We start from the raw sequence: 19,081 nt of genomic DNA, 5'->3' as shown, positions 1-19,081 counted from the left end.
GATTTCTGCTGCATTGTTTTCCTTCCCAAAATCAATTTTCTCACATGTGTTCACGTAGCTTTAGTGTCCTGCTCAGTAGCCTGTAAGCTTCCTTGCCTCTTTAGTGCAGCCACATAAATTTCATCCTAGGGATAATACTGCAAGTATAAACTGATTTATAAGTAACCAGTAACTCCGAGTATGCCGTTTCGCTCATTTTGAGGGTTTTCATTTTTCGTTTTGGCCTCCCATTGTGGGGTATTGGGTTGAATTTAAAAATTGATTTTATATGCCATCTGTGATTGTGAATAAAAGTGATTTGGTTTCCATTTCTATTAAAAGTGTATGTCGTTAGTGTTAAAGGTTGAATTAACTGTATTATAAGACTTTGCATTTGTAGTGCCACACCACAGTGGCTGCTGCCCCGAATTTTTTTTGCTCCGATTTTTCATTCGAATTCTAAAAATAAATAAATATTTCATTGTTACACACCGGCCTGCTTCATGGTCCATTGCGACAAGGGGTGTTTGGTTAGGTGGGTGTGAGATGGGTTGGGTGCCTTCTCAAGAAAGAACCCAGGGTTCAAGTAAAAATAAAAAGGCGTGTTTTATTGCGCGCCACCTTCATTGTCAGTGGTAGAAGTCTATAGCCGGAGTGTGCCTTGTCATAAAATCTGTTACAGCACTTTTGGGAAGTGCGGCACCCCATAAAAATCCTGGACCACTGCTTGCATTTCTGTAGTGTACTGGGCATATAGATACGCCGGCAGACAGAAGGTTTTTCAGTTATGATTGCCAACACCTGGTGTAAGCAGCGAGACTGTGTGGCCTGGGAGATGCCACCTACTATGGTGGAGGTCTGCTGGAATGAGCCAGTGGCCCAAAAATGCAGAGCAGTGAGCACCTTTTGCAAGGGGCTCAGTGCTTGGGAGCACATGGTGGGTGATGTGAAGTCATCTTTCCACTCTGTGACCAGGTCTAGGATGATATGGGGGGGGCTATACCTGCCCTTAGGCATCCCAAAAAGTCTGGTCTTTGAGTGCAATATCCTGGCCACCCTCCTCCTCCTGGGGTGTCCCTGGATGACTGCTGCAGCATGACTGTATCCATGCGTTTGCTGAGCGCACTTGCTTTTTATGCATTTGATAGTGTGCACATTGTCCCCTGTTTCCCGCGCAGATTTTTCCATGAAACTGGCCCTGTATGTATTGAGCTATTTTACCAGTGAGGTAGAACATATCAGTCTGTGTTAAACTGAGGGGCGTTTCTTATCAAAATGTTACGTTAGCGTGAGTTTTAAACGCACATGGCAAACAGTGATTAGCATGGTGTGGCATGTATTTATCTGTTTGTAATTTGCAAAGTAGGAGTGTGCCTTCAGAGAGCTTTGCATCAGTTGAGCAGCAGGCTATCATTTACTGAAATGTCGTTATTCTGATATTCCTAAGCACACAGCACAACCCTTCTGCATAGGAACAGGGTGGACCTCTTTTTACACAGGGTTAGTGTGCGGTGCTGGACAAGGGCCTCAGAAGTTTGCAGGAATCCCACCAGTAATTCTGGTGGCATATTGGCAAGCGCTAATACTGATACCGGCACTTGTTTGCCAGTATTACCGACAGAGAACAAGTGCCGGTTAAATGGTAAATCCCCATTCCTTGGAGTCCCATAGGACTCCATAGGTGGATTTTGGCAGAATTACCAGCAACAATAATACTGTGCCAGTAATACTGGCAGTTTATTCACCAGTAGGGGTCAGATTTACCTCCAGCTCTTTGGTGGAGGTAAATCCGCCATCCCTACCAGCAAAGTTGTAGTTGGCCGGTCCGGTAAAAGTGCTGGTAAACGTAATTACTGGCACTTTAAAAGTGTACCCAACAATTTATGATGAGGCCCTAGGAGTATCTAACCACAGGGTCACTACATGAAAGACCAGCTACATGTGGCGAGGAGGGATCATGTTTCCCATGGGTTGGGACATCTGTGTTTGAATTCATGTTTACTGGGACCTTAGAGAAGCTTGACAAGCTTGGATAAGGAAAGATAGTAGGACCCCACACTCGACATGCTTTGGTACTACTGGAACCCCCAAGGCGCACTTACTGGGGCATTTTGAAAACATACACAGTGTGCATTAAATGCAAGTTGGACAAATGACCAATGTTCACTTACTGTGGCATCATGGAAACCACCCATGCGAGCTTCATTGTGGGATTTTGTGAAGTGTACTTAGTGGGAAATTCTGGTAAATGGGTAATATGTGCATTACTCCGGCATAGTGAACATGGGCATTGTAGAGGCACACTGTCAAGGTATGATTAGTGGAGAATTATGGAAGTTATTGGGAAAACATTGTTACTGCTGCTCTGTGGAAACACTCATGTTTACTGGGGCATTGTCAATTGTTGCTGATGCATTAGGCACACTGTGGAGGCAAATGCATAGGTAGTGTGTGCTCTGGTCTTTGCTGGGCTATTATGCACCAATTGCCTGTGTAAACCCTATGCTGACATTAGATCTATTGCTGTGATGCTGATATCTATTGACCATCATCCCAGCGTACTGCACAAGTAAACAGTATTTCTGAATGTGCACACTGCCTCCATTAGAAAATAGTCCAAATGCTGGAATACAACTGGCCAATCCAGTATGTGCATTGACCTGGTGGTTATTCTGTGCGAGGTGGCAGAGGTGCAGACTGGAGTTGGTTTCGTATTGGTGGCAGACAATGAGTACTATTGGCTACTCAGGAGGGATGGCACTGACATTCGGTATGTATTGCTGGAACCACTGGCCACACTCAGTTTTATTTGCTGCTTGATGCTGTTACACTATCCCTGGGGTGGGGCATTTGATTAGCTTTAGATAAAGCAGTGGCCTTCAAACCATGGGTTTGGCCCCAGGGGTGGGGGCAAATGCTGGCCGGGGGTGTGAAGCTCTTCAAAAAGGGAATATGGGGACAACTGTCAATAGAGAATATAAGCAGATACAGCATCTGGAGAGGGCAACACTATGTTTACTGAAGGGGGGCTCAACAACAATATTTGTAATCAAGGGGGGCTAAGCATTAGGAATTTTGAATAGAAGTTTGAATACCACTTTGATGAGGGGTGATTTTGTTCTTAACCAGCGTTTGAACTCTGTTTAGGTCTCTATCCTCTGGACAGGCAACGATCAGTTAGATGAGGATTCGTTTTTTCAGACCCAGTCAGGTAAGTCAGGAGAGCCATATTCTGACATGTGAATATTTCTTTTATTTTCATGGAACAGGATGTAACATTTAGAACAGCATGTTCCAGAAATAACCTGGAAACCAAATTTAGGTGATGTGATGTCCAAGGTGGGTCGATCTGCATATAACTATAGTCGGAGCATGTTATTTCTGGATACTCAAACAGTTTGTATAATGGATCATGAGACAAATGATTTATATTTGTTTTCGTTCATTTCATGTTTCTTCAGTAAAACGTGGTCCATAAAACATTTTGCAAAATAACAAACTACATACAATTATGTCCTATCAAAATACATGGGTGCATACATATTTTGCTAAACTGATATTACGGGGCATTGGGGGACTACTAAAGTTTGGGTAGTTTGGCAGAGCTACCAGTTTCCGCTGTTGGTGCTAACACTAGAAATTGTGCACCCTGTGGGGCGCTGGCTGTCCTTTATACCAAGTACAAACATTATTTGTGATTCAAATCCAGGCGACTTTAGAATTACCTTTATAATTCATTCACATGTCATTGCTTTCTTTGGCGAAATGTGTTACAAATTTCACCATTTACCGTCCATTGTCCAATAAGAGAGAGACCCTAAACCCATTAAAGAAGTGTATTTAAAGCACACCCAAATTTCTCTTATGCTATTGCTCAAATGTGCTTTGAAATGAACTGTTTACCTTTCCAAAAAAGATGATGTAGCAGCAATTCAATTCTACACTCTTTAGTCAAAGTTGAATGCACAATGTTCTTTAAAATACTATTGGACATACCTTTCCGAACCTGCAATTGTGTTGCAAAATCCCATAGAGGGTTTCACCCCATTACTGTGCGGCACAAAATGTCGAAGACAAAAATACCCAATACTTTACTGCGCATTTCAATGTAATTATATATAGGGTGGGGCGGGATAGGGCAATACATAATGTACAAGGGTATGGGGGGTTTGTGGGGGTCTCCCCCTCCATATAATTTGTCCTAAGTGAAAAGATCGTTTTATAAAGATCTTTTAACTAAAAGAATGATTTGGAAAGACCGTTCTGCGCTCGCAGAGAGCAGTCTTTCTAAATGAAACTGCTACGCCCCTGCCGCAGACGAGTGCGCGCAGGGGCTGACAGACTCTCCAGGACCCGGAAGCAGAGGGCGAGGAGAGCGGGTAAGTGTGTGGGTGCGTATGTGTGTATGTATGTGTTTTGGTTTGGTTAGGGGTGGGGGGTGAAGGCTGTTGGGTGTGGTGCGGGTGAGGGGACTGGGGCAGTAATCCCACGGTCGAGGGTGGGGCAGAGTGGGGTGGGGGGTGTGCAGTCCAATGGGGCCTCGGTGGGTGAAACCCACGAATATATTTTTTTAAAAATGCATGTTAAAAGTCTCAAGAGAAAAAGACCTTTACAATGCTGTTTTTACGATCAAAAGAAAGTCAGGCATTGTAAATTGGTCTTTTTCTCTTGAGACCTTTAAAATGAGGTCTTTTCACATAGAACGAGATCCCCATAGAGTTATTATCACGGAGGCTGGAGCAGCGCACTCTAACGGGTACGTAAGGCACTACGCAGAGAGAAGGATCCGCAAACCCATGTTAAGAGTTGTCCTTGACGCCAATCCAATATTCCTTGAGGTGGGATAATGTTATAATCAAAAGAGACATCACAGGTACATTTTATAGCTCACAATACTACCCAATTTTGGTAATCAAGTGACAGGGATTTCACCACCCTGCTGCCCCTGCTACATCGGTCTCTTGTTGTTGTGGTTTTTGGGACAACGCACCACAAACGAAAGACTCTTGGAATACGAACCTGCATTTGCTGCATTTTCTTTCCCATGGTTTGGCAAAGAATCTGCCAAGTGTTACATGAGGTGGGAGTTCTCAGTGTAAGCAGCACCACGTGGTCTCTTATTTTGAGAGGACACAAAGATGTCAACCTTTTCCCTTGCGGCCAGTCTCAGAAACTAGCATTCTTGTGGAATTGAAAATTATGTTTCAAAGGCATCTCGATGGTCCTTTCACCATGTTCAATGTGAGTTTGACTAATGCGTTTTTTATATGTTGTACTCTGGGTATTTCAGTAAAAGTCTTTAACGTGATAGAATATTTGCATATTGAGCACAAGTTCATGATCAAAATTGAGCCACGGAGCCCAATTGGATGATCGATTGACAAGGGCATGTTCTATATTGGCACCCCATATGTGCAAAGCAAACAATGGGCCTCAACAGTGACTGCCACGCTATGAACGGTGCCAGTAAGGCACCGGCACCGTTCATACCGGGCCGCCAGATTACGAGTTCAGCTCGCGGGTGCCGCTCTGCACGCCTGGTCAGACCAGGCGTGCAGAGCAGCACCCGCAAGCAGTACAGGATGGTAGCAACAGTACCGTTATGAACGGTACCGCTGCTACCATCCTCCCCATTCCCATTGAGCCCTATGGGGGCTCAAATGGGAATGGGGACGTACCGGCTTTGGGTCCCACGAAAGGGAGTTACTGGGCCCTCCAAGGTCGGAATGGCCCTGTAAGTCCCCTTTTGCGGGACCCAGAGCCGGACCCGAGTCTGGGGGTTGCCATGCCCTTATCAAGGGCATGGCTACCTCCAAACTCGTAATGAGCCCCATTGTAACATTCTGATATCCTCATATTTAATTATTATCTATTTATAGGGCTCTTCTTGCAATATAGTGATGTTCATTAAGTCGCTGCACAGTCCATATATTGAGTCCCGATGAAGCACTTTCTTGCAAAACCCTTTTTCACTCACTGCAAAATCATTGCACTTACTTGGAACCTAGACAACACCCTTGGGAAAGTATTGATTTAAACATCATTGTCATAGTTGCACGCATACTGATAGCGTGGTACTATGAAGATGCTCAGAAGGATAGTGTTAAAAAATGCAGGGAGGTGCTAATCTCGTTCCCATTAACACACAAGACCAAACCCCTGAAGCTCATACATTCTGAGGAGAGTGCATTTGAGTCTGAAGAACTGTAAGTTTAAAACGTATCTCTAGCCCGTGGCCCCAAGGGGCCTGGTTAGTAGGGGCTCCATGTGTGTCCCCTAAGGGACCCTAGAAATAAAGATACAGACACCAGGGTAATAAAATTACTTTATTAAATGTGTAGCGTGTGTTTTTGGTTAGTTATGTCGGTGTTTATGTGTGTATATGTTTTGAGTTAGACTAACCAGCCCATGAAGGGGCTGGATGAAATGTTCAGAAAGGGAAAAAAGAAATAAGTGAACAGTGAAACAGAACTCCCCTGCCCAAGAATGGACAGGGCAGGAGAGAAAAGAATGCAAATGGGATTTGTAAAAGAAGTGACATTTAAAGGAGACAGCTAGAAAGGGAGCAGTGAAAGAAAGAGGAAGCAGAGGAGAGAGAGAAAGAGAGAGACCATAAACCGTTACACGGGGGCCGCTGCCTCAAGCGGCCCTCAAGGAATCTTGTTATGGGAAACATGTGTGTTGTGTGCCCCAAACAAAGAGAACCACCAGGCCAAGATGCTGGCCCCGGGCAGGTCCACTGACCACAGGCTTTGGTGGCTGCAGCCCCGCCCGGCGACCAGACTGGTCAGGCCCATGAAGAGTTAAGGGCCCGGGTAGCGTGCTGCTGCCTGGGCAAAGACAGGGAACAGCCCAGTTTGAGCAGCGTAAGGGGGCAGCTCAAACCAGGCTGCCCATCTGTGTCCCAGTCAACCCCTCCTTGAGGCCAGCGAGGCGGCACCACTTTTAAAAGTCTTTTCGGGCCAAGCATGTCAGACACTGCCCGGGAGGTGAAGATCAGGTAGCCTGCTCCGCTCCAGAAGGGAGGAAGGGGTGAAGTAACGTCTTGTGCTTGCGCTCGCCGGCCAACCCGTCTGAAGTAAGGCCCCAGGCTGCCTCGCAAGCAGCCCAGGTGAAGACCAGTGACCCGCCACCTGTGTCTCATGATGCATTGCAGTGGGGACGGCCAGGAAGTGCTGCAGGCGTGCATCAGTCATCGTTGGAAGCGTCCCTGTTTCCATGGAGACACAGCCGAAGCTAAAATGGCGCCCGAGGGAGCATGGTGTTCTATGGGGCAGCATCCCCATGGCACAGGGGACGCTGCCTGCACTCAAGATGGCAATGCGTGCCGCTACAGTGACGTGGGGCTGTCCACACACCAACTGGGCCGCCCCTAAGATTTTAACAAGCTCTGTGTGTGAAGATTGAGAAAAGATTCATGGTAGCAGCAGTGAGCACAGGTGGCCCCCTCACTGACGGAGCCACCCTGAAGGTTTTAAAAAGGCTGCAGGTGCAGCAGTGACCAGGAGTAGACCCCCAAGTGCACATGGGGCCACCCAAAGGCATCAAAGATATCAGAGTATGGGTAGAGCGGTGATCGTGGGTGGCCCCACATGGTGGATGAGGCCACTCTAAAGAAAACACGAGTGGAGCCATGCCCCATTGCCATCATGGCCAAGGCCCCTGCAACCAGCCCTGCAACCATCCCCGCTATCAGCACTGCAACCAGCACTTCAGCCAATTCCCCAAAGTGCCAGAGCCACCAAAGACGTACCTTAAGGTACTGTTACGGGGTGACTGACTGCAGCAGTCACCCCATTGTGACTTAGTGTAACATATATGTTCATATGTGGTCTGTCCTTGTACGTTTAATGTATGTAGTTAATTAATATATGTTAAGTAGTATACATTTTATGTAGGGAATACGTAGCTAAGTAGGTGTAGGTGTTATTGTTGTTATAGGAAAAGGGGGTAAAGGGGAGGTACCGGCATGAGGTACTGGATGGACGAGGCTGCATGCCAAAGGCTTCATCAGTATCATTATGAGTGCACGTGTGTGGAATTACTGCCCCTTTTACCACCACGCCATACTACAAGTTTGGTGGTAATTTGGAAGAGATAGCAAGAGTACTGGCTTGGATGTATTGCTTCCACATTAGCACCGCAAACTGGAGGAATTACTGTAGATGATTTACCTCCCGCAGTAATTCCTCCAAAATCCCCAGGGAGGTGGATGGAGGCCAACAGTGACCATCAACACTGTCATCCTTCCACTTGGAACCAGTTTAATTTAGCCTGATGATAAGTGGTGGTAACGGTAAGCGAGTTTGATGGTAATTCCTCTAGCGTTACCGCCAAACTTGTAATAAAGCCGAATGGGCTGTCTTGAACCAGCAAAGGTGGAAATGACGAGAGTGTAGGAAGTCCCGAAAGAGAGCACTGATTTGCTTTCTTGAAAAACAGTGCAAGCTAATGCTTCTAGAAGGCGTCCATTGGTGGGAATCCAGCCAGCAGCTCTGTCTGATGCAGCGTATGGTGCAGCAGGGAACAATGCGCAACCCAGCGTCACTGCTGCACCCACTGGGCACGTCCAGATCGCAGCCCAGCCCAAAAGAACAGAGATTTGGTCCTTATCTGTACTGGAGCTATTTACTATCTGGGCACAGCTGCTTGAAATCTGCCACCTTGGTACATAGATTTGCGTGCCAGCACCTTGCCCGGCTTACCGATGGCGGATGGTGAGAGTCATAGGACGGGAGGGGACCTATCACTGAATGGGCCTATCAACACTACATGCTGACATCTCACACTCAGAAAGGTTGCTAGGGTAAGCTCTTAGTAGGTGCCATAACATTGTGCTGGTGCACCTGCTGGGTCAACAGGGGTCGCCATTTGGAGGCGCAGTCTGCATTCTGGGGTTGGGATCTTAGACCGTGAATCTGGAAATGGTTCTGAATAGGACGGGGTGGGACAGAGCAGATATAAATGTTGTTGCTGTAATCACCAGAAACCGCTTCAATATGAATAGGCCAGTCGCCCCAACCTGCACCCTAGTAACTACACCTAGTAAATATGAGAGTTGGACCAGACCACAGTGCAAGCCTCGCACCCGGCCAAAGCCATGGAGCTCTTCACTGAGAGCCAAGGAGATAAAGGTGTATGGCTGCCCAGTTTCCCTGGGGGAAAGGCCCAGTACTCAGGATGCTACATGGTCTAAGAGCCACGTAGCAGCGAGCTCTATGGCTGTCGGGCCAACAAACAACATTTCAACAGGAAATGTAATGCTTAAAGGTGTGAGACCCAGAGGCTATCATGAGAGACTGTGTTCTGTGTGAGACATCTATGCAATGAGTGAGGCTTAATGTAATTGGGACAGAGACATCACCAAGATGAATAGTCTTAGACAGTTTATAGAGGTTTTGTGCTAGCAAGAAACATGTACAGCTTTCATAAATGTGCAGCAACATATTAGAAATTACATAACCTGCGTATCACCAGTGTGGTCCTGGCTTGGCTGACCTCCTCCCTCTCAGATCCACCCTCCCAGGTCCAACTTGGGTCCTTCCTCTCTATCTCTATCTCTACCTGTGGTGTTCCCTAGGGGTTAACCTCTCTCCCTGGCTGTTCAACCAATACCTGGCATCTTCTTGCCCACCGCATTGCTGCTCTCTGCCCCAACTTTCAATGTTATGTAAATGACACTCAACTCATTTTCAGACTCCCTTACGCCACCTCTTCTCCTTCTCTCATCTCTGACTGTCTGTCCGCCATCCAGGAGTGGTGTGCCGCCTATGACCTCTGCCTTAATGCCAGTAAGACTGAGATTCTCCTCATCGGCACACCTGCTCCCTCTTTTCCTGTCACTTTCTGGCCGGCCTCGCTTGGCCCTCTTCCTGCTCCCACCTGTGAGGCTAAAAACCTTGTGGCCGTCTTCGTCACACTACCAGCTGCACCTCCTCAGAGGTATTCTTCCTTTCCTCTCCTTCCCCAGAAGCTCACTGTCTCCAGAGCCCTGTTCCTCTCTAGGCTGGACTACTGCAACAGCCTCTTTCTAAATCTGCCTGCCTCTACTCTCCGCCCTCTGCAACTCATCCAAAACAGGACTGCAAGACTTGTCCTTGGCCTCAAGCCCAGGGATCGTTTCTCTCCAGGATTGAAATCTCTGCACCGGCTTCCAGTGGTGGCGAGGATTATGTTCAAATCCACCTGCATTGTCCACAAGGCAACTGGGGCCTGGGACCTCAATACCTTCAACTCTCTCCCATCCTAAATATCTTCCTTCTCAAGCTCTTCGTTCATCCGCCTCCAACTCCCTCAGGGTCAGTCGCTTCTCCAAGCCTCCCTCTGGAACAGCCTTCCTGCCTCTCTGAAACTTGAGGAGAACCATCTCCGGTTCCGGAAGCACCTCAAGACCTTCCTCTTTGCTTCTGCTTTCTCTCCTCCTCTCCCCTGCTGAACCCCTGGCTGAATCTGAAACTGCACCGGTTACCTGACTACCGTCTGATCTCGGGCCAAGGTACACTCCCCACCGGTTGCACACCTGCACTGTCCCCTGGCAACCCTTACACTCATGGACTGTTTCTGTATTCCTACAGCCCCTACTAGCACTTGACCCCTGATGTCTGCACTTACCCTTCCACTCGCCACCAGCTGGCTGCACGTTTATTTATGGTCTTTATTTCACTGTTATCCTATGTACTGCACTGTCCCCTCCCCTTTCCCCCTGCACTTTTCCCATTCCCCCCTCCCATGCACTTGCGCGATCTCAATGCCACTTGGCCTAGTAGGATCGTTGTCGGTCCTCCCTCTGTTTCCCCTCCCTTACCTCGTCGCGCCTTGAAACACTTGTGTATAGGTGTGTTATAAATGCCATATCATATCTTATCATATCACATTTCTGCTTATCATTTTTAATAGCAAAAGGACAACTCAGTGTCACCTTTGGGAGACCTATGTCCACAGCCCACTGTCCTCGCAAAACCCTCAAAGTTCACAATAACTTGTTTCAGGCAGAAGATGAAGGACATCAGCACTGGAGTGCTGTGAGTTAATAACGCATGTTCTTAGTTTAATTGAGCATAATTGTTTCAAAATATACAGTTTTGTTGCGCAACCTCCATTTTACTTGCCTCAAAATTTGAAAATCAATGCCGCCATAGTTTTGGGGTTTGATTTGAGATTGAGGGCCATTTCTGATCGCTGGATGCTTTTCCTTGCTCTATTCTGCCCTATTGCTACAAGAGTCTGACATGGACAAAATTGAAACCGAAAATACATCTTCATAATGGTTTGACCGAGCCATTGCAGAGGGCCACTAGATTTTAAGGTGAAGAACTGAGACAATTCCTGCAAGAAATGGAGCACCCCAGGTATTATTTACGTCCCTCAGGTGTCAAAATGTATTTTTAAAAAGTAGTATGTTCTCCCCCAGCCCTACCCGCCTGCCCTGGCATCATATTGACCCCATAACCCTCCTCACCACCCCCCTAATATAAATGCCAATACCGGAGTCCTGACTTTCCTTCATTGCACCCCCAACACTGTTGGGGGCGGAGGGGGATTGTTGCTAATATTTTTAAAAGCACTTTAAAAATCTTTACGAAAATGATTACTTTTTTCAGGCAACGCTGATGTGTTGTACCACAAATGTATAGCAGATGCTAACACTTCACTGGAGTTTTGTATTCTCTATCGTCCCCCGCATTTCCTTACTCAGTTCCTAGTTGAACTTATACCCCACTGTCCCGGGTTGATTATTCGTGGTGATTGAAACTTTTGGTTAGAAACAGTGGTCATGAAAAACAATACTATAGGTCCTGAACAAGATGGTGCTTGGCCAGAAGGTGCAGTATCCGACTCATGTGTCTGGCCGCACATTGGATTATTTCTTTTGCAAATGTCCGCAACTAGTGGCCTCAAGTTCTTTTCCTCGTCTATGGTTTCATCATATATTGATTCGGTTTGAAATGTTTTGCTATTCTCTCTTATCCTCAGCGATAATGTAGTTATCTCAACAAGTTTGTTCTCAAATGGGACAATATATCTTCCGAGACTTTTCACAGGTTATTCTCGAAACAGCAAATCCCAAAAAGGGATGACCTTGAAAATTTGGATCTCTCCATTTTATTGCAAAGTTTCTATGATAAAATGTCCTCTGGGGTACATGTTTTTGCCCTTGCTAAGTTGAAATCAACGCAGTTTCCCTGGAAGAAAGGAAACCCTTGGTATAATGAACAAATCAGGGGAGTCAAACAGACGGTTCCATGTCATTTCATCGCCTGCAATTTCATCTCCAGTCATTTTAACATGCACATTCCATCGAAAATGGCCATCGTTTTTTTTTTGGGGGGGGGTTCCCCCCTATCCTCCCTCCCACACTTATTTTTGGCTATTACCTAACTGCCCAAACCCTTATCTGCCTTTTCCAACCCCCCCTAGAAAATTCTATGAGCATATTCGTTGTAATACGCACGTTAAAATGCCAGGGGATGAAAATGCAGTCGATGAAAAGACATTGGGGGTCATTACAAGGTGGGCGGTAAGGGATACTGGGCACCGGTAAGGAGACCAGTGCCGATAATCCCTTACCGCCCTATTCCAAGGTCCCTTGGCGGGGACCGTAAGGAACTTGTGGTCTGACCACACGTCCCTTACGGGTACCGCTAAGGGACCAGGGCGCTAATAATGGGCTTACAAGTCGCGAGCCCGTTATTAGCGCCCTCCCCATTCCCATTGAGCCCTATGGGGGCTCAAATGGGAATGGGGAATGGCATGTTCAATGGGGATTTACCGGTCCCGCCAGGGTCGGACTACACCGGTAAGTCCCCATTGAACTACACCGGTGCCGGAATCATTATTGGTGGCAGTCATGGCGTAAATAGCGCCATGACTACCACCAATCTCGGAATGAGGCCCATTGTACCAAACAGACCATTAGACCACTAGAGCTTCACTGGGGAAAATCACAGATCTTGATACCAAACAAAGCTTTGATAAAACAATCTAAAAATATGACTATTCTGAAAAGCTTTTTAACAGCTCGAACACTAGCAAAGAACTGTTAAAAGTAATTTCTGAGCGCCGTACGCCACTGCCCCCCAAACACCTTGTCACACGCTATCAGTGCTTTTGCAATGAACTAGCACAACGTTTTGAGGAGATCATTGTCATTATCAGAACACAGCTCACAACTCTGGAACCTAAGAGAGACATGGATGATTATCTTTCAACTACTGAGGGCAGTGTTGGCTCAGCACACATCTTTGACTCTTTTGCACAGGTATCTCAGACTTCACTTCTTAATCTCAGGGCCGAACAGAGACCTACTGGTTCTCCATATGATGTTTTGTCTGCTTAGACTAGTCAAGCACTTCCATCCCATCATATCAGCTGACTGAACCCAATTATCAACTACTCGCTGACCATGGGAATTGGACCTAGACCACACGACCTACCTTTAGTTAGTCTGCTAGTAAAATAAGCCTTCCTTTGATCCATCATTGCCAGAAAATTACGTCCATCTCACAGCTCCCATATATACCAAAGCTTCTAGAGGTGGTAGCGACTACTCAGTGCCAAACCTTTTCAGAATCTTCTGGCTGGCTCACGGAAGGGCAGGCTGTCCTTTGACCAGGTAAAATTACTGAATCAGTAGTACTTGCAGACCTAAAGGATTTAAAAATGTGGATAGACACAGGGGGAACATGCATCCTTATTGTTTTGGCTCTCTTTGTGGCATTCAACAGAGTGACATTCTATTTGGCCGCCGCTACAAGAAGGACCAACGGGGAAGACCCTGGAAATGGGGTAAATCTTACTTGACTAACCATGTGCAAGTAGTTGCATTAACCCCTTACACATCTTGTCAGAGGGCAATTCCCTAAGCCTGCTGCTGTTCAATTTGTATATGAACCAACTCGTGATGTTTAGTCAGAACATGGGAGTATTAGTGGGTTGCCAATACGTTGTTCTACTTAGCCAATCAATTTAGTTATTCTCAGTGTGTCTCATTGTCATTCCCTTGTTTCCCCGTCCCTGTCCTACGGAGAAGCTGGAGGAGCTTTATGTTATGTGGAACCTTAGAGGTGGCAGTTAGATGGCGAGAGAGTGAAGGTTGGAGGGTGCGGGCAGGCAGGAACCACTGTCCCTAAAATGCTGTATCTTGTGAATAAAGGAAGCTGTTACCGGATTACTGGAGTCAGCATCTCTATCTGGATGCTGAGTGAGCATTTATAATATGGGCTTTGAGGATAGGATTGGCACGTGGGACATTTAGGGATCAGTAAAACAATGGCCATATTAAGTGCAGATTTTTGGTGGCCTGGAATTGGAAAATATATAGAAAAGAAGGTGGGTGAACGTGAGGAATGTGCACATAGTGATAACTTTCTCAAAACCAGAGAAAATACCATAGGAGGAGTTTGCAGGGATTCAATAGGACTCTTTTATGGTAAGGATGTGCAAGCGTGGCACATGTTGGTAGTTGCAGATCTATTATGCAATGGAAAGTGGTGTTGGTGTGTGTGTTAAGGGATATATCATCTTGGGGAATCATCAACGTCTTGGAATCGTTGTTTTGGAGGGGGGCAGGGCCTTTTCTGTCACAGGTTGATTTCGGACAACTCGCCCCAATAGATCTCCAGAAAATTTCAACATTAATTGGAGGAGAATGGGATAGATCATGTGACCACACATTTGTAACATCCGAAGATCAATAGCTGTGTGGAACAATGTAAGTGCTGATTAATGGATATGATTAGGATTGCAGTGAATAGAGGAGGTGATAGGTTCAGGCCGATAATGTAAATAGTATTTCACAATAAGGGCACGCCCCACACCATAACGGAAGAAACACATTTTTGAACTGCTTAGGAGTGAAAACTTAACAAACTGTTATGTCCGGGTTGGATGGGCAAGGCCAGAGTGGTTAACCCAAAGTTGGAGAAGGTTAGAGCAAGAATACGTAGTCAGGTTAAGTTGGCTAAATCAAGGTATGACAGATGAAACAGTCGTAGAGGCACATCGATGCCCTGAGGGATTGTGGTCAAGGAGAGGCTGCCGAGGGGAATCAGAAAGGGTGAGTCAAGATTTTCAGAAAAAAAGGCAGTGAGAGAGGGTTTTAGAGATTGCAGTGAGATTGAGGGATGGTGGAGTATTTGTATTTATTTGTATTTATTGCATTTATAAAGCACTTTTGCCCAACCAAAATATTAGATAACACCATTAAATGCAATAAAGAGAAGGATTAAGAGGACAGTAGTTAGGTTTTCAGAATGAGGCCAAGAAGGAGAAGAGCGGATAGTGAGAGGTAGAGAGTTCCAATGTTTTGGGGCCAGTAAAGAAAAGGACTGAAAACAGAAACAGAAACAAGTGGGACTAGGGACTGTTAGAAGAAAAAGAGATTGAGGGCATAATGATCTCACGGAAAAATGGAAAGAGACAATAGAGGAGAGGTGGGATGGGCATTTAAAGGCAATGGACAAGAAATGAAAGAGAAGGTGTGATTCAAAAGGAAACCGCAAAATAGAACAAAGCAAGCTAGTCATTGATGTATGAGGAGAGAGACAGAAGATGGTCTGGATAGAAGAGTTAAAGAAGTAAGTGCACAGGAGCAAGGTGGTACACAGGAGAACAACGAAAAGAACAGAGAAGTAATCAAGTCAACAGAAGATCATTATGGAAATGGGGAGTTTTGTTGCCTGAAAATATAGAAAGGGAGACTTTGCATACATTGAAAAGCTGAAATCTGCAAGAGCGGGCAATTTTGGAGATATGGATTGAGAATGAAAGTGAACAATCAAAGGTGACACCAAGATTATGAAAATGTTGTAAAAAGGGGATAACAGAAAGAGGAAAGGAGATATCAGGAGGGTAGGGAGTGGTAGAAATAGAGGATTAGGGGAAGAATATGGTCTTGGTTTTTGAGGAGTTAAGATGGACAATGCAACATTGCATCCAGGTATCCATAGTAAGCATGTGGTAATCTTGGCATGAATAGTGACGGTCAATGAAGAAAAGGATAAAAAGAGCTGAAAATCATCAGTTTAGAAGTTACAGTACAGTCCAAAAGTTTTGATAATATCAGCAAGTGTAAAGCGAGATGGGAAGAGGAACAAATACAGTACCCTGAGGTAAACCATGATATAGTGGGAAAGAAAGAGAGGAAGAACCACGCAAGTGACAGAAAAAGAATGCTCCGAGAGATAGAATTGAAACCAACAGAGAGTGGAGCCGGGAATACCTAAGGAGGACAGAGATGAGAGAAGAAGAGAGTGATCCACAATGTGTAAGGCAGCAGAGAGGTCAAGAAGAATTACCCCTAACCTACGTGAACTACATAGGCTTCTACTCCAGGCCAGGATACTGCTCAAGACTGCATGTATCATCTACAAAGCAGCCACCAGTAGCAAACCAGCATACCTGCGGCTAAGCTCCACATATATGGTCGCACACACCCCTTACGCAGCAAATCAACTGGCTTGAATCACAACTCATCCGCAAAGAGAGGCCGTGCAAACAATCCGTCTCTTGTCATACACCCACCCTCTGGAACTCAATCGCAGTGTCAACCCGGAATGCCCCCACAATTCTCCAATTTCGCAAATCACTCAAAACATGGCTTTCAAGAACACCTGACCAAGGACTAATTCCAATGGACGCACATACCGTTGCACAAACCTCACAGAACGGTGCTACTGTTAAAAGATGGCAGCCCAAATGCTGGCTACCCACACTCTGCAAAGCGCTCTGGTGAACTTCAGCTAGGTCCACACATCAAACAATAAAAAATAAATCAAAACAAATAAAAAAAAGAAGAATCAAGACTACTTAGTGTCATGGCTAGTAAGTAAAGAGTTTGACACACTAATAAGAGTGCTTTCAGAAGAGTGGAGAGGACAGAACCCAGATTGAATGGGAGAAAGTAGAGAGTTGTGATCAGGATAGGTAGAAAGCTAGAAATAAATGATACATTCGAGAATTCTGGGGTGGTAGGGTAGAAGAGAGATAGGACTAAACATTTCTGGAGAAGAAGGACTAAGCAAAGGTTTCTTGAGAATAGGGAGAACCACTGCATGTCTGAAAGGAAGAAGGGAAGTGTGAAGTGAAACGAGAAATATTAAAGATAATAGTAAGGGAACAAGTGAAGGAAATATCTTGGTAATAAGAGAAGAAGGGATAGGGTTTAAAAGAGAGTAAGAGGAATGAGTGGGACCTATACATGGAGCAGATTCAGAGACGAGGGAGGAGGAGAGAATAGGAGTATGGGACAAAGAGAGTGTGACATTACTGCTAAACAGCAGTGGAAAGGTATGTAGGAAGTGGAGGAGGTGTTGTATGGTTCTAACATGGGAGCCGTAGTGTTCTACTTAGCCACTCAATTACATGATCCTTTCATTCCCTTGTGTCCCATGCCTGCCCTGGTGGAGAAGCTCGAGAGACTCCATGGAATGTGGAACCTCAGTGGTGGCGATTAAATGGAGAGAGAAATTGAAGATTGGAGGGTGAATGCAGGAGCCGCTGTCCCTTAAACACAGTATTGTGTGAATAAAGGGAGCTGCTATCTGATTACTGGAGTCAGCATCTCTACCCGGATGGAGATTGAGCCTTTTCAGGAACTAGCAGACCTGATTTGTAGCTTTGACATATCCTGATATATGTACACAGACTACATGCAGATCCATCTTCGACTGGGCGAGGCCGTGCACGACCCGACGGACCATTTCATATGCTGTGTGGAGCAGGGCCAACTTTGGATGAATACAAATAGGCTGCAATTAAATTAGCAAAACATTGAAATACTGATTTGCAAAAACTATCAAATTGCTTCCCTGCATTCTTCCTCCTTTCGGCGTAACAGTGTATGTATGGCCTCCACCATGGGGGCTTTGTCCTCAGCCATCAAAATCAGTTTGCAATGTAGGTATCCAGTTTGATCCTGCATTGTTCATGATCAATCAGATACACTGGCTTCCCAGCAGCGGTTTCTTTCAACAATATTGAAAAGATTTCTTGATTATTTACCTTTTCCAGCCAGGATTCAGCTTTTGTTTCAAGTTGCAATCTCCTGTAATATTGCCAATATCAGCACATTCAGATTGCTGCTGGCAGATTGTTATTCCATCTAAATCACCGAAATCACATTTCTAGTGCACTTAATACCTTACACTGGCTCTCTGTCGTTAAACGTGTTGAGTTTAAGGCATTGTGTCGTGCACGCAGAGATGTAAGCAACAAAGGACCCTCTTTCATTCCCAGCTGTCTTTCTTTCTACTCACCATGAAGACGCCTAAAATCAGCATCAACAAACTTCTTTTTATTTATTTTTTTATTTGATTTAATTATACAAACAATTTTTTCAAAGAGAAAAATAAATAAAAAGGTCCAATGTTCCAAATCGCCAGTTATTGTCCTTTTCCGGTGTTGCAAAACCGGCCCTTTTGATTCCCTTACATAATCCTAGTTCTATCGTAGGCCATGTTTTATTATGACTCTTCTTTATGTTATTTATTTAATCCATAAGGAGTCTTCTCAATGTTCCCTTTGTCTTTGCTTCAACAAACTTATTAGTGACCCCTACATGTAGATATCATGATGGGGTGGTCGATCTTTTGCTCTATTGGTTCTTAAACTGTGGAAGGCTCTTCCACTGCGATTACATCTCATCACTGATCACCTTGAATTTAGACACAACTTGAAGATAATTCTGTTCCCCATGTCAATTGTGCTTAATTACTGAAGGCTAAAGCTGATCACTTTGGTGCAGGGCATTCTGGGGCTTTGGGAATAGTGGTCATGCCCCATACAGGCTATTCAGATAAACACAAGCAAACCTGTATCTGCGAGATAGATCAGCAAGGTCAGATACTATAGTGTTCTGACCAGGACCCAGGTTGGAAGGAGCAAAAAAAAAAGGTGGCTTTCCCTGCCATCCAGGAACTGTGCTCCAGGTTACAAAAAGAAAGGGAATGAAGTAGGGTTTTCCTGAAAAGTAGAGGTCTGTTGTACCCATTAGTTCCTACCCACGTCAACGTCTTTATTAATTTATTACACCATACAATATATGTAGGAGGAACAACAGAGCAACCTACAATATTTAGCTAATGGCTGAAGGGGGATTATTTTG

This window comes from Ambystoma mexicanum, chromosome 10 (assembly GCF_040938575.1).
Source record: "Ambystoma mexicanum isolate Mex_15411 chromosome 10, UKY_AmexF1_1, whole genome shotgun sequence".
Lineage (NCBI taxonomy): Eukaryota > Metazoa > Chordata > Amphibia > Caudata > Ambystomatidae > Ambystoma > Ambystoma mexicanum.
This window is presented reverse-complemented; position numbering follows the sequence as displayed.